General features: G+C 44.1%; 1 protein-coding gene across 3 annotated transcripts in view; it reads right to left on the bottom strand.

Moving 5' to 3' along the window:
- The window catches only part of LOC102180290 (ubl carboxyl-terminal hydrolase 18), a 35057-nt gene extending 20111 nt beyond the window's left edge, over window positions 1–14946 (bottom strand). Inside the window, exon 1 of one of the 3 annotated variants that reach the window (XM_018048312.1) lies at window positions 14866–14946. The gene's annotated coding sequence lies outside the window, so the exon portion shown is untranslated. Of the gene's footprint in view, window positions 1–4426; window positions 4448–14704 lie in introns of those variants that run through there. The other 2 variants (XM_018048311.1, XM_018048313.1) reach the window with 2 other exon arrangements.

Raw genomic sequence — 15342 nt, 5'->3', positions numbered from 1 at the left:
CTGAAGGTGTGATAGCTCTGAAGGGTCACCCAGTCCTGAGTTCCCCTCAGGATCAGCTGAGGCCTCTGTTGCAGAGTCTGGCAGTTCAAGTCCCCCCTTTGCCCACCGTGCTGTGCTCACTTCTCCCTGCTCCCCACCCTGGTGTCTTCCCAGGGGTGCTCCCCAGCACACCTCTCCTACAATTATCTCAGCTGGGATGACATCATCAACGGAGGAGCAAGCCAACAGCAGGTCCTCAGTCTATTGAGTTTTCTTAGACAACACACACACACACACACACACACACACACACACACACACACACACACACACAGAGTATATACTCTTCTTCTCAACAGGCTCCACCAAGAAATGCCGACACTCAGCCAGCTGCTGCTGCTGCTAAGTCGCTTCAGTCATGTCTGACTCTGTGCGACGCCATAGACAGCAGCCCACCAGGATCCGCCGTCCCTGGGATTCTCCAGGCAAGAACACTGGAGTGGGTTGCCATTTCCTTTTCCAATGTATGAAAGTGAAAAGGGAAAGTGAAATCACTCAGTTGTGTCTGACTCCTAGCAACCCCATGGACTGCAGCCTACCAGGCTCTTCCACCCTTGGGATTAATGTGTGATAAAGTTTATTATGTGACTGTGCACACATGGGCGTGGAACCCAAACACCACGCCCATGTGTGCACAGTCACATAATAAACTTTATCACACATTCTTTTCTGCCCTGGGCTTTCTCCTTTTCCCCTTCCATGGTCACGGGTCACTGACAGAGGCCTGTAATTCTGTTGCTATATCAGCACACAAGAAAATTTGTTAAGCACTTAAAATGACTTGGGAAAATTCTTGTAACATGAGATAGAAAAAGTAGTACATCATCAACCATTTCAAAATGATTCCTAATATATCAACAAACACTTTGGAATAATCTGGTTGTTTTCAGTTATTTACCATTACTTAAAAAAAAAATACAGGGAATATCTTTAGGTATAAAATCTTTCTCTACCTATCTGATTTTTCCTCAGTCAAACCAAAGGTCACAGATGCAACAAAACCACAGCTGTAAACGAGGTCGTGTGAACCAGAACCCACTTCCTCCAGACAGCACAGACTTCAGCTACCTGTGCATCCTCTCCAGGTATGCTTGGAATCTCAGGAGTCTCAGAACAGGTCCCAAGCACCATACCCTGTCCGTACCTGCCCAGAGTGCACACGGGTGTCTGCAGGGCACTGCCCAACACAGCGATCCATGCACAAAGATTCCCTCGTGTCTACAAGCAGACTTGACAAGGAAGTGGGATCCACGCCCAGGCCTCCCACTGCCTCCTGCCTTTTCATCTCACGGAGTTCTGCTGAAAGGCTTCAGCTTTGCCCGCAGCTCAGGGCTCAGGCCTGCCCAGAGTCTAAGCTGAGGCCACAACCCATACTGTCTGCTCAACCGTTCCCTTGTTGTTCAGTCGCTCAGTCGTGTCCAACTCTTTGCGACACTGTGGACTGCTTGCAGCACACCAGGCTTCCCTGTTCTTTATCTTGCAGAGCTTGCGCAAACTCATGACCATCATTTCCCTGCTGCTGCTGCTGCTGCTAAGTCGCTTCAGTTGTGTCCGACTCTGATCATTTCCCTATCCTGGTGCAAATAAGTCTGTGGCTTTCTAACTTACCTGACCATCAGACACAACCAGTCGCTAAATCAGTATTTGGGAGAGATTCTTAGAAATATAATTACAAGGTCACAGTGTACAAAGTTAAGGGTTTGGTTTTAAACACTTATTTGGCTGCGGTGGATCTTAGCTGTAGCACGAGGGATCTCTTAATTGCAGTGGACAGGATCTAGTTCCCTGACCAGGATTGAACCCAGGCCCCTTCATGGGGAACAGAGTCTTAACCACTGGACCACCAGGGAACTCCCCCTTAAGGTTATTAATAAACGTAGCTAAACGCCTTGCACCCATCTGCACTTTAGCCACTGGCTGAAAGGCCCATTAGGACTCAGTGTTCAAATGAAGTGACCTAAATTCCCTGATGTTCACAAGGGCAAGTTTTGTGGGAAAAGTGGGTCTGGATCTGAGTTTATTATGAAGGAAAGGGTATGGTGTAAAATAAAGAACACTTTGGGGCAAGGCAGGTGATGTGCAAAGAAGCCCAATGGTTGGGGGAGGAGCATGTGGGAAGAGTGTGCAAAGGACTCTGAGCAAATCTGCATAGCTGAATCCAAGTCAGGACTGGAAAAAATGTAGAGTTCCAGATTTTGAAGTTTTATAAAAAGTTAAATGGTTACTAGTCAGAGAACTGCAAACCTTGACCATAATGGGATACCATTTTACACTGTTCAACCGGCATTGGTTAAGAATTCTGAGGACTCCCCTGGTGGTCTAGTGGTTAAGAATATACCTTCCAATGCAGGGGACACAGGTTCAATCTCTGGTCAGGGAAGATCCCCCACGCCACAGGGCAACTCAGCCCGTATGACACAACCACTGAGCCCGTGCTCTAGAGCCAGCACTGCACAGCTGGAGAAAGCTTGTGCACCACAATACGGGCTCGCTTCAGTTCAGTTCAGTGGCCCAGTCATGTCCGACGCTTTGTGACCCCATGAATTGCAGCACACGTCCACCCAAACCTACGTCCATCGAGTCGATGATGCCATCCAACCATCTCATCCTGCCGTCCCCTTCTCCTCCTGCCTCCAATCCATCTCAGCACCAGGGTCTTTTCCAATGAGTCAGCTCTTCCCATCAGGTGGCCAAAGTATTGGAGTTTCAGCTTCAACATCAGTCCTTCCAATGAACACCCAGGACTGATCTCCTTTAGGATGGACTGGTTGGATCTCCTTGCAGTCCAAGGGACTCTCAAGAGTCTTCTGAACCACAGTTCAAAAGCATCAATTCTTCAGCACTCAGCTTTCTTCACAGTCCAACTCTCACATCCATACATGACCACTGGAAAAACCATAGCCTTGACTAGACGGACCTTTGCTGGCAAAGTAATGTCTCTGCTTTTGAATATGCTGTCTAGGTTGGTCATAACTTTCCTTCCAAGGAGCAAGCGTCTTTTCATTTCATGGCTGCAGTCACCATCTGCAGTGATTTTGGAGCCCCAAAAAATAAAGTCAGCCACTGTTTCCACTGTTTCCCCATCTATTTGCCATGAAGTGATGGGACCAGATGCCGTGATCTTAGTTTTCTGAATGTTGAGCTTTAAGCCAACTTTTTCACTCTCCACTTTCACTTTCATCAAGAGGCTCTTTAGTTCTTCTTCACTTTCGGCCATAAGGGTGGTGTCATCTGCATATCTGAGGTTATTGATATTTCTCCTGGCAATCTTGATTCCAGCTTGTGCTTCTTCCAGCCCAGCGTTTCTCATGATGTACTCTGCATAGAAGTTAAATAAGCAGGGTGACAATATACAGCCTTGACGTACTCCTTTTCCTATTTGGAACCAGTTTGTTGTTCCATGTCCAGTTCTAACTGTTGCTTCCTGACCTGCATATAGGTTTCTCAAGAGGCAGGTCAGGTAGTCTGGTATTCCCATCTCTTGAAGAATTTTCCACAGTTTATTGTGATCCACACAGTCAATAAAGCATAGTCAATAAAGCAGAAATAGATGTTTTTCTGGAACTCTCTTGCTTTTTTGACGATCCAGTGGATGTTGGCAATTTGATCTCTGGTTCCTCTGCCTTTTCTAAAACCAGCTTGAACATCTGGAAGTTCACAGTTCACGTAACAAGGCTCAATGCAGCCAAAAAAAAAAAATTCTGATTGAACCAAGTGTTGAAAAGAATGTAGATAAATAAAAATTCTAAAGAGAAATTCTTACTTGTGTCCCTGGAGACATGGACAAGAAAGTTCACATCAGTCTTGTTTGTACAACAAAAACGTGGAAACAATCCAAGCACTTGGCCCAAAGGCAGAAGAATGAGTACGTGGGCTGTAATAAATGTACACAGTGAAATTATACTCCTTAGTTGCACCTGAGTGAACATGTCCCGAAAGGGTAAATCTTAGAAACAGTGCTGAGTCAAAAGACAATTCTTAGAAGATAATATGTAATATTTCTTTTGTAATTCAAACTCAAGGAAAATGAGATATTACATTGTTTAGGCATCAATGGGCACAGGAGATAAAGCTTCTTAAATGAATAACTATGATCAAAAAGGCCATTAGCTCCAACAGGGAAGCAGAGGGAAGAGACAAGCCAAAAGCATGTACTTGCCAGTAACGTTCCAGCTAGGGGAAAGGGGTTCATAAACATTTATTTATTATTCACTAGCTAATGAATCCCATCAAATAACAGTGGCCACAGGACTGGAAAACGTCAGTTTTCATTCCAATCCCAAAGAAAGGCAATGCCAAAGAATGCTCAAACTACCACACAACTGCACTCATCTCACACGCTAGTAAAATAATGCTCAAAATTCTCCAAGCCAGGCTTCAGCAATACCTGAATCGTGAACTTCCAGATGTTCAAGCTGGTTTTAGAAAAGGCAGAGGAACCAGAGATCAAATTGCCAACATCTGGGGGTGCCAGGAGCCAGCGTGAGGAATCCCGCCTGTGACAACGTCATGAGGAAGGAAGCCTGACAAAACACAAGGACGTGATCAGGCTTCAGGGTTTCCCCCTGGAATTTCCTGAGCATGTACCCCCAAAAAACAAAAATCTGCCGGCTTTTGTACTCTGCTCTTCTGATATTCTCTGGAAAAAGTCAAATCAGGGCTTTAGTCTTCTGCATTTGAAAGGGATGTTTCAGTTAAACCCCCTCTGATAACTCTCTAGCTTGCCTAACAGGTTCCCCCAGACCTCTTGCAGCTTGTGAATTGCTTACAGCACCCCCAGCCGCGAGAGGCGTGAAGCTTAAAAGCATCTTAAAGATACAGAGCCTTTTCTAAAGAGCTAAAAATCATATTGGTGATGGATTTCACTGTTGACTCAATGATTGCTGCCAGACCTCCATATTCTTTATCTTTTAGGCACCTGGGAGGATGTTAATCAATGTAAACGGGATATGGAAAAAGATATATAGTAGTTTTGATGTTAGCAACACTAGACTTTTGAGTTAATTACTTTTCTTTTGTTATAAATCACTGTACTCCTTTTACTTGTTATAAGTTGCTGTATCTTTGCTATGTAAGAATGTAACTTTATTTAGTGGCTTTCTGAGAGACTTTGAGAAGATCAACACAAATAAGTTTTCTGGTTGACAACCCCTTATCAGAAAATAGGCTGTAAAATGTTAATTGGCCCTTTTGGCCGGAGGATGATGTAAATTACCTAAGACTTGTGTATACAACTAGGTATGCAGAGAGAAAAGCCTGGTTTTGATAAGAGTCTGGGCTGCTAACACTGCATAATTTTGTATTACCCATTGATCTCTATGTACAATCAAAAAGATATAAAAGGCCTTTCTAGACAATAGAGGCCGGGGCCAGTCGCTGGACTGGTTTCCCCCGTGTCTCCTCTTTACTCTAATTTCAGGCTGAATTCCCATCTGGAGCAGAGTGGCTCACCAAGTCTACTTACTTGTCCTGGCTTTTAAGACCCACGCAAAAGGGAGCGTAAGGTGGGGCACCCTTCGATATTCAAGTGGGCGCCGGTGGCCCAACGTAGATGATGCAAGCTCCTTGTCTGGAATTTTATTGGCCTTCTCCGTAAGCCAAGTTATTCAGCCTTCTTTGTCCACTTTATTTTCCTAATACACTATTTCTTCATAATCTAATCTTATATTAATAAACATATAAGTTTTCCACGCCTATGCCGTCCACGCTTCGAATTTCCCTGGATCCACCGGGGCTGGACCCCAGCATGCTGGATCATGGAAAAAGCAAGAAAGTTCCAGAAAAACATCTATTTCTGCTTTATTGACTATGCCAAAGCCTTTGACTGTGTGGATCACAATAAACTGTGGAAAATTCTTCAAGAGATGGGAATACCAGACCACCTCACCTGCCTCTTGAGAAACCTATATACAGGTCAGGAAGCAACAGTTAGAACTGGACATGGAACAACAGACTGGTTCCAAGTAGGAAAAGGAGTACGTCAAGGCTGTATATTGTCACCCTGCTTATTTAACTTCTATGCAGAGTACATCATGAGAAACGCTGGGCTGGAAGAAGCACAAGCTGGAATCAAGATTGCCAGGAGAAATATCAATAACCTCAGATATGCAGATGACACCACCCTTAATGGCAGAAAGTGAAGAAAAACTAAAGAGCCTCTTGATGAAAGTGAAAGAGGAGAGTGAAAAAGGTGGCCTAAAGCTCAACATTCAGAAAATGAAGATCATGGCATCTGGTCCCATCACTTCATGGGAAATAGATGGGGAAACAGTGGAAACTGTCTGACTTTATTTGGGGGGGGGCTCCAAAATCATTGCAGATGGTGACTGCAGCCATGAAATTAAAAGACGCTTACTCCTTGGAAGGAAAGTTATGACCAACCTAGACAGCATATTCAAAAGCAGAGACATTACTTTGCCAACAAAGGTCCATCTAGTCGAGGCTATGGTTTTTTCAGTGGTCATGTATGGATGTGAAAGTTGGACTGTGAAGAAAGCTGAGTGCTGAAAAATTGATGCTTTTTAACTGTGGTGTTGGAGAAGACTCCTGAGAGTCCCTTGGACTGCAAGGATATCCAACCAGTCCATTCTAAAGGAGATCAGTCCTGAGTGTTCTTTGGAAAGACTGATGCTAAAGCTGAAACTACAGTAGTTTGGCCATCTCATGGGATGAGTTGACTCACTGGAAAAGACTCTGACGCTGGGAGGGATTAGGGGCAGAAGGAGAAGGGGACGACAAAGGATGAGATGGCTGGATGGCATCACAGACTTGATGGACAGGAGTTTAGGTGAATTCCAGGAGTTGGTGATGGACAAGGAGGCCTGGCCTGCTGCAATTCATGGAGTTGCAAAGAGTCAGATACGACTGAGTAACTGAACTGAACTGAACTGAGCTAATGAATCGGAGAAGGCAATAGCAACCCACTCCAGTACTCTTGCCTGGAAAATCCCATGAATGGAGGAGCCTGGTAGTGCAGTCCATGGGGTGGCAAAGAGTCGGACACGACTGAGCGATTTCACTTTCACTTTCCACTTTCATGCATTGAAGGAAATGGCAACCAACTCCAGTGTTCTTGCCTGGAGAATCCCAGGGACGCTGGAGCCTAGTAGGTTGCCGTCTATGGGGTCGCACGGAGTCAGACATGACTGAAGCGACTTAGCAGCAGGAACTAATGAATTAATTGGAACTTGGAGTCAAGGGCAGTAGTCTGAGGAGAAGAGACACAGGCCTGAAGACACAGGTCTGACCCGGGCATGAAGGAGTCATTCACATTGCACAGCCCAGCAGGGAGGGTAGACCTGACCAACTGCTGACAAATCCGAATCACAGATCCCTCCCAGGATTTTCCCAAAGACACTCAGTTTAATTAATTTAATTAAGAAGAACCCTAACCTTACAGGCAGATTCCCTCAGAGCTGTCTCCAGCAAGAAAAGCAGAAGCGGAATCATGTGGGTGTGTCAGCCCCGCCCCCTAGTGGGATGCAGGGGAATGACCGGGTAGACATAGGCGGAAGACAGACTGCAGAGCAGAGTACCAAGTAGGCGGACCAGAGCACACGCTGAAGAACAGATAGTAAAAGACAACATACCAAACCCTAGATCTGACAGAAAGACCCGTCGTTCCCACCTACAGACAAAGCTCTGGATGGAAGCGGCACTGTATCCGAACGCACGCTAAACCCTGTGTGAAGACTTCCATTTTTCAGATGGAGTACGAAGTACCAGTGGAGAAGGCAATGGCACCCCACTCCAGTACTCTTGCCTGGAAAATCCCATGGATGGAGGAGCCTGGTGGGCTGCAGTCCATGGGGTCACTAACAGTTGGACACAACTGAGCGACTTCACTTTCACTTTTCACTTTCATGCATTGGAGAAGGAAACGGCAACCCACTCCAGTGTTCTTGCCTGGAGAATCCCAGGGATGGGGGAGCCTGGTGGGCTGCCGTTTATGGGGTCGTGCAGAGTCGGACACGACTGAAGCGACTTAGCAGCAGCAGTAGGAAGTACCAGAGCATGGCTTCACTTTATTATTATTCAGCTAAGATCCATCCACTCCTTGGCCTCAGCCTTTGAGAGGCCGACCACCAAGCGCCTAGCTCAGTGTCCCTTCTGGTGTCCCTGCACTGGCACATGGTTGAATGGCCATTGTGGTGACCACCCAGGTGACCAGTGTGACAAAAAAGGAGGGGTCACCTGGACTGACTGTTAATATCTGAAGATCCAGTTGCAAACGATCCACACAACTTAGGGTAGAGAATCTCATACACTTTCTATGTTGAGACACTAAAGCATAATTTTCACCGCAAAAGAAAGACGCTGCAACAGAATGCAACCGTGAATGGTTTGGAGCACTAATTATATGCATAAAATTACTTTAAAATATTAAAAAAGGAAAAGAAATTGAAAATATATGTAGTAAAGAGAGTGAATAAGTTTGCTAAATAGCTTACAGAGAATATCGTATCTTTTTTGGCTTACAACTTTATGAAAATTTTTTATTAGAATATAGCTGATTTACAAAACTATTTAGGCAATTTTATTAAATTTTAAAGTAATTTAGAATAACAGTCAGACTGTAACAATTCTACACTTTGCAAAATTGTTTGATATGTGAAACTTCTCATATTAAACAAAATAATCTCTAAGAATTGTATTTAAATTTTAATTATGTAATTCCAATTAAGTCACGAGTCTTTCAAGAAAAAAAACCATATCTGCAAATTTTTTTTTTTTTTTGCAAATACTTCAGATCTTGTGTAGATGAATTTAAACCAGAACATCAGTTTTACCAGTTACCATCAGGAGGAAAAACTCCAAAAATTTCTACAAAAAATTAAGAATAAATCAGTATTCATTCCAAGTGTAAGAAACAATATTTAAAAATCTGAAAAGAAACCAAATGCCAAAAACACAATCTGTTCACAGTTGTCAAACTTCAAAAATCACAGACTATACGCATGAATCAAGCACTGTTTTTAAGATCTGGTCTACTTGTGGACCATTCAAACTCTTGTCTGAATGATGACTTTAGATGGTCACTCAATTCAATGGTTGGAAATCAAACGCTTGACTTTTGACAGTTACCTAAACTATGAATCCTAAGGACAACCTGCTCTGGAAAATATGTTTCTAGAAATAAATTTTCTGAATTACATTCTGCTGTACACATCAAATAAACAGTGATTATTTTAAATGTGCTACTTCTGTATCATATACACCAAGCATCTGAATAGGCAGAAACAACCAGAGCCTATTTTAAACAGCATGATGGGTTAATGGTGAGTCCAGTCAGATTCTCTCCTAAAAAGTTTGATTGAAGAATATATATTGACTGGAAAAGCAGTTTCTTAAATGTCAGTGTCATACAGTTGTCATCAACAGTGGAACAAACAAGATGAAGGCTATGAATGGTTTGGCAGTCACAGACACAGTCAAGGGCTGGCTTGATGAGTACACAACCCGTGTAGCTGCAAAGACACACTCAGAAGCGCCTGGTTTGGTTTAACGCTCCCCTGTTGCAGTCTTGAAATTCTTCACAATTGTTTAATAAGGAGCCCAGGGACGGGGGAGCCTCATGGGCTGCCGTCTATGGGGTCGCACAGAGTCGGACATGACTGAAGCAACTTAGCAGCAGCAGTGTATGCTTGGGAGAAGGCAATGGCACCCCACTCCAGTACTCTTGCCTGGAAAATCCCATGGACGGAAGAGCCTGGTGGGCTGCAGTCCATGGGGTTGCACAGAGTCAGATACAACTGAGTGACTTTACTTTCACTTTTCACTTTCATGCATTGGAGAAGGAAATGGCAACCCTCTCCAGTGTTCTTGCCTGGAGAATCCCAGGGACAGCGGAGCCTGGTGGGCTGCCGTCTATGGGGTCGCACAGAGTTGGACATGACTGAAGCGACTTAACAGGCATGTTCTTACTTTACTAGGGGACCCACAAATTATATGGCAAGTCTGGCAAACAGTGTTTCGTTCACACCCTTCAGTATGTGTCCAGGAGGTAACTATAGCACAGAAGAATGCAAGGTCAGAGAAAGACAGCAAGAGTTTCACCATCCTTCATCAGAGATTTTGGAATGGTTTTGTCACAAACTTACTGTAAGATGTTCAAACACTATGGAATAGCAGACACTATGTGATTAAAACACCCACACACACACACAAACACGCCCTAATGCTGTAGTTTGCAGAACTTAGCACCTGCAGTTTGTTCACTGGAAACTACTGAAGAAGTAACCACACTAAAAGCCTTGTTGAGAATCCAAACGCTTCTCAGGGGACACCAGCTGTAGGATCCTCCCGTTCTTCAACCCCAGCGATGTGCTGAAATTGGAGTGCATTTCAGCACAGGCGAGAGGCAGATGGCCTCACCTGTAACCAAACATTGAGTTTAACACTCAGTCCTTTAGTGTCCTGCCAAAAGGTGTAAAAGCTTTTCTGAATATGTAGTAATTTCCAATGTGTTTTCTCAGTTAATGGATATTGAGAGTATAATTCTTACCTGAAGGGGAGGTTTTCTTTCGTTTTGCTAAAATATTGGCAAGCACTTGTCTAACATCTTGTCACTAGAAAGGCAGGTCTCTGGACCAGTGGCATCAGCACCACCTGAAGTCTGTTAAAGAGGCAGGACTGGAATCTGCATTTTGACAAGATTCCCAGGTGAATGTGCCTATGGGCGCATTAAGGCTGAGAGGCTATTCTGGACAAGCACTGACCAAGTTCGGGCTTCAGAGGGCTGACCACCGGCACAGAGGTGTGCGTGCAGACCAGCTACCTTCAAGTCATTTCATGAAGACTGTTTTCAGTTCAGTTCCAGTATTGCTCTCCCTAAAGGGGCATGATTTCCCGGCTGCTTTATTTCCATTTAAGGCACCAGCAGTGAAGATCTCATGGTGTCACCTGTGTAGACAGAGACTAGGTGCAGAGCAGCAGCTCCTCATCCACACATGGCCACGGGGAGTAGACAGCCACAGTCAGCTTGGACGCACACTCAGCAAAGCGCACCACAACCTCAAAAGTGACTCCAGTGGACAGCTGTCATTTCTGCAGCCCAGTACCCCCACCTTTTGGTAGCAGACTCACTTTTTCTTTCCAAAAACTCTCTCAACTTTTGGACTATGAAGACTGGGTGGAGCCCACACCCACTGCCTGGCTCAGAGGCCTGGCCTCGCAGGGCTCATGGTGGATGTTTCAGCAATGGAAACGTGACCCAGTCAGGACTGATAATAATCAGCCTTTAGACTTCTTAGATGAGATTTTAGACCAGGAGATTATAAATCAGACCATCTTTCCCACTACAGGAAGAAAAAATCCCAGCCAAGGAAGAGCCAATGACAGGTAACAGAACCAAGAGACGGAGAAGGAAACAGAGTCCCGAGATGGTCGGCTGAGGCCCTGGACCAACCCAGCCCCAGATGCCTGCCCCCAGAGGTCTCCACTCAGAATCCCCTCTCCGGTTTTTAAGATTAGCCTGAAATGCATTCCTAACACTTTTAGCTGAAAGACTACTGGTTAACATGACTCTGCCCCGGGACTATGGCTTCAAGAAAGAGACACATACAAAGATCTATGTGAAGGCCATTCACCAAAATTCATTCTTACAGCCTATTTTCTTTCTGTATTTTACAAATTACATAGTATGAACTCAATTTTATCAAACATAACTACACACACAGAGAAAAAAAGACTGGGACAAAATATATCAAAAATGTCATTAAAGGGTAATTCCAATTGGTTACAAATCACTTTTGTCTTTCCCTGGATTATTTCTCTTAATTTCTTAATTTCTTATAATTAATATGATTTTAAATAAGCAATAAATCATTTAAGGCATAGATTTAAAATCTTTTAAGGGAGTCTTTGTTAGCAATAGTGTTTCTACTCTAAGATCCAAAAAATTAGTGAATTAGGAATGAGAAGTTTTACAATTTTTTCTCAATCCTTTTATAAAAGGTGAAGGGAGGAGAACATAAGAAGCTCGGAAACTGCTAAATATAAGTGGCATGATTAACAGGCTCATGTTAAATGGCTCAGATAACACTCTCTCTTTTCTTAGCAAATATTTTCAATAGTCATAAACAGTTATTCCTCTAATGAGGATCAACCTAGAAAAGTTAAACTGACAAAGAAAAGATGGCAGTTGACAATTCCATGAGCAAAACCTAGGACTTTGAGACCACATTAAAGGAAATCTGATGAAACAGTAGGAAGGGATCAGCCTGTTTTCCAGAGATACTACTCTGCAGTCTGCCAGACCTTGAAAATAAGACGGTAAAACCCAGTAGAGGGATCATTTGGAGAGGTGAGAGACCAGATCCCAAAGAGTCAACAGAGAAAGGCAGGAGACGTCAAAAGTAGTCATAGAGGAGATAGGCAGGTGGGGCAAAAAAGAGAGGAAAGCGAAACTTAAAGATCTGAGAAGGATGGGGAAAGTGAGCTAAGCAAGTGGTGACGGGGGAAAGGAGAATGGATATATTTTGGGGAATATTTTAAGGATGCTGAATTTTCAAACTCAATGCCTGACTGAAAAATGGGCTCCAACACAGGATTCTTAGGGCAGTGAGACTATTCCTATTCTGTCTGATACATGGTTGATACATGCCATTATACATTTGTCAAAATTCATAGAATGCACAAAACAATGAACCCTAATGTAAAGCACAGACTTTACATGATAATGACCTACGTTCATAAATTGTAACAAACTGTTTACAGTGGAGGAGGCTGGAGGGGCAGGAGGTATATAGGAACTCTGTGTACTCAATTTTGCTGTGAACCTAAAATTGCTCTAAAAAATAGTCTCCTATTTAATAAAATCTTAGGTTCCAAAGAACAAAACTAACTTAACCCACTCTTTCTAAAATTTTTACACTTATAAATGGGAGATGTGAAGGACAGAAACAGCTGGCTTAGACTAGCCACCACTGCAGCCACAGAAACAACCAGAGACTTCAGAGAAACAGCCTAAGACTCGACATAAGAAACCTGGGCTGGCCCCGGGCGCTAACTGGGCTCTTCACTCATTAATAGACTCTCTGCAAGGAAAACCAACTCCGTCCTTAAATGCCCAAAGAGGATCAAAACCTACATGCCTGGACTGTGTGTGATGCAAGCCTCACAGTCCAAATGCAACCCATCATGGCAACAGATCCAGATCTCATATTTCATGTTGGTGTGTGCTGCTCCAGTAACGGTAATGCACTGGGCACACTGACTGGAACACTCCAGACGAAACCTCTTTGCAAGCTTATCACTATATTTAATATAAAAGCATCCATACTGTGCACCGAATTTTTATTGGTTAAAAAAAATTAAAGGTTTTCTTTTTTTCCCCAGTTCCTTGATAGAGATCCAAAAACCAGGATGAAGCTGTGTACCTGTTAGCTGATGGCCTGTCTGGTTCCTATGAGCACAGGAGACCTCCCAAATGTCCAGGCTGAAGCCCCCACCTCACCCTCACAGTGTAACACCAAATGGAAAGTATGTATCAGTCACTCAGTCAAGTCTGACTCTTTTGTGACCCAGTCATGTCTGACTCTTTTGTGACACTGTGGACTGCAGCCCACCAGGTTCCTAGGTCCATGGAATTCTCCAGGTGAGAATACTGGAGTGGGTTGCCATTTCCTTCTCCAGGGGATCTTCCCAACCCAGGGATCAAACAAACCCAGGTCTCCAGCATGGCAGGAAGATTCTTCACTGTCTGAGCCACCAAAAAGAAATATTTTAAATATGTGCCCCTATTTCAATGATTTCAAAGTATAGTTACCTCAGTGCTGTAAAGCATGAAAGTAAAGGCTCTACTTTAATTTTCAAAACACGTTTAGGTCCAGATTTTCAGAGGTCATAGAGTTTTAGGTTTAAAGGTCTAAATTCAGACTAAAGTATTCTGATTTGCACAATTTAACAAAATCTTTCAAATATTTCAGTTTGTATGCCCACTGACCCAGCAATTCTACTTACAGGAACTCTCCACAAATATGCTTATATATTCCCACAACTGTGACTATAAATGATACTGTTGTATCATCCATACCGCTAAAAACAGGAAAGAACCTAAATGTCCATGAAGTGTTTAAATAGAAAGACGTACCTCTCATATTTTTCACCAGTTTTTAAAATGAGGTGGACCTACTGTATCTCTTGCTATGGAAAGATGTCCATAATATACTGTTAGGTGGGGGGAAAGCAAATTTACAGAGCAATTTTGGAGTTGTACATATAAAAATTTCTGGCAAGGTACCCAATAAAATGATAGCGAGTTGAGGATTAAAAGAAACCTTATTTCTATCTCAGGTTTGTCTGCATTTTTTGGAATGTTTTTTACAAACTTCGACAGTTTTGCAATTTCTTCATTAATCAAAGTCATGCAAGGAGATGGTATGGGGAGGGAGATGGGAGGGGGGTTCAGGATTGGGAACTTATGTACACCCGTGGCGGATTCATGTTGATGTATGGCAAAACCAATACAGTAATGTAAAGTAAAATAAAGTAAAATTTAAAAAAAAAGTCTAAATCAGTACATCAACGTGGGAAAACTGCATCGATCCAATACACCTATTAACGAATACAGACCATTACTATAATCCGCGGAGCCCAAATAAATCCCATCAGTATCCACGAGGCAATGAGCAGAACCCCGCCTTATCTTCACCACCAAACTTGCCTTAAAAGCCGCGAAGCGTCAGACCCGCGCTGCCAAGTCGAACGTGGGGGAAGTACAGCCACACTGTGGGGCCCTCCAGGAGGCTGCGGGGCTGGCGCAGCGGGCCACGCCCGGTCCGTCCACTTCGGTCCCCCCGGCTGTCCCCGCGCCTCCCTACTCACCTCGGTTCCCTACTTCTGGCCCTCTGGGTCGCCGCGGACGGGCGCCCTTGCACCAGGACCTCTGTCCCGGCCCACACCCCCGTCCCCGCCCCGTCCCCGCCCCGTCCCTGCCCCCGCCCTGGCGCTAGGCTTTCGTTTCCTGCGAACTGAAAGCGAAACTCAGCGAAGGACGCGCTAGTGAGCGCGAAGTCCATGCCTGGACTGTGCGCGCTGTCTGCAGAACACGGCCTAAACTGGTTCCTAGAATACGCTCTTGTTTGGACATTTTAAGATCTCCGTAGTCATTCGGAGGTGTTTTACAATCGTTTGGCATTTCGTAATACACGTGGCAGCATTTTTTTTCTTTTTTTTTCTTTCTTGAAGCAATGATCTAATTTCTTAAATTGGGTATCTTAAAATTGTCTGGCTTGTAGATTCGATGACAGACGGTAGATAGATGCAAGACGAAGCCCGCTGTCCTCTGGTGCCCCTGGGGTG

This window comes from Capra hircus, chromosome 5 (genome assembly GCF_001704415.2).
Source record: "Capra hircus breed San Clemente chromosome 5, ASM170441v1, whole genome shotgun sequence".
Lineage (NCBI taxonomy): Eukaryota > Metazoa > Chordata > Mammalia > Artiodactyla > Bovidae > Capra > Capra hircus.
The sequence above is the reverse complement of the archived record's forward strand: the minus strand, read 5'-3'. Positions and strand labels throughout refer to the sequence as shown.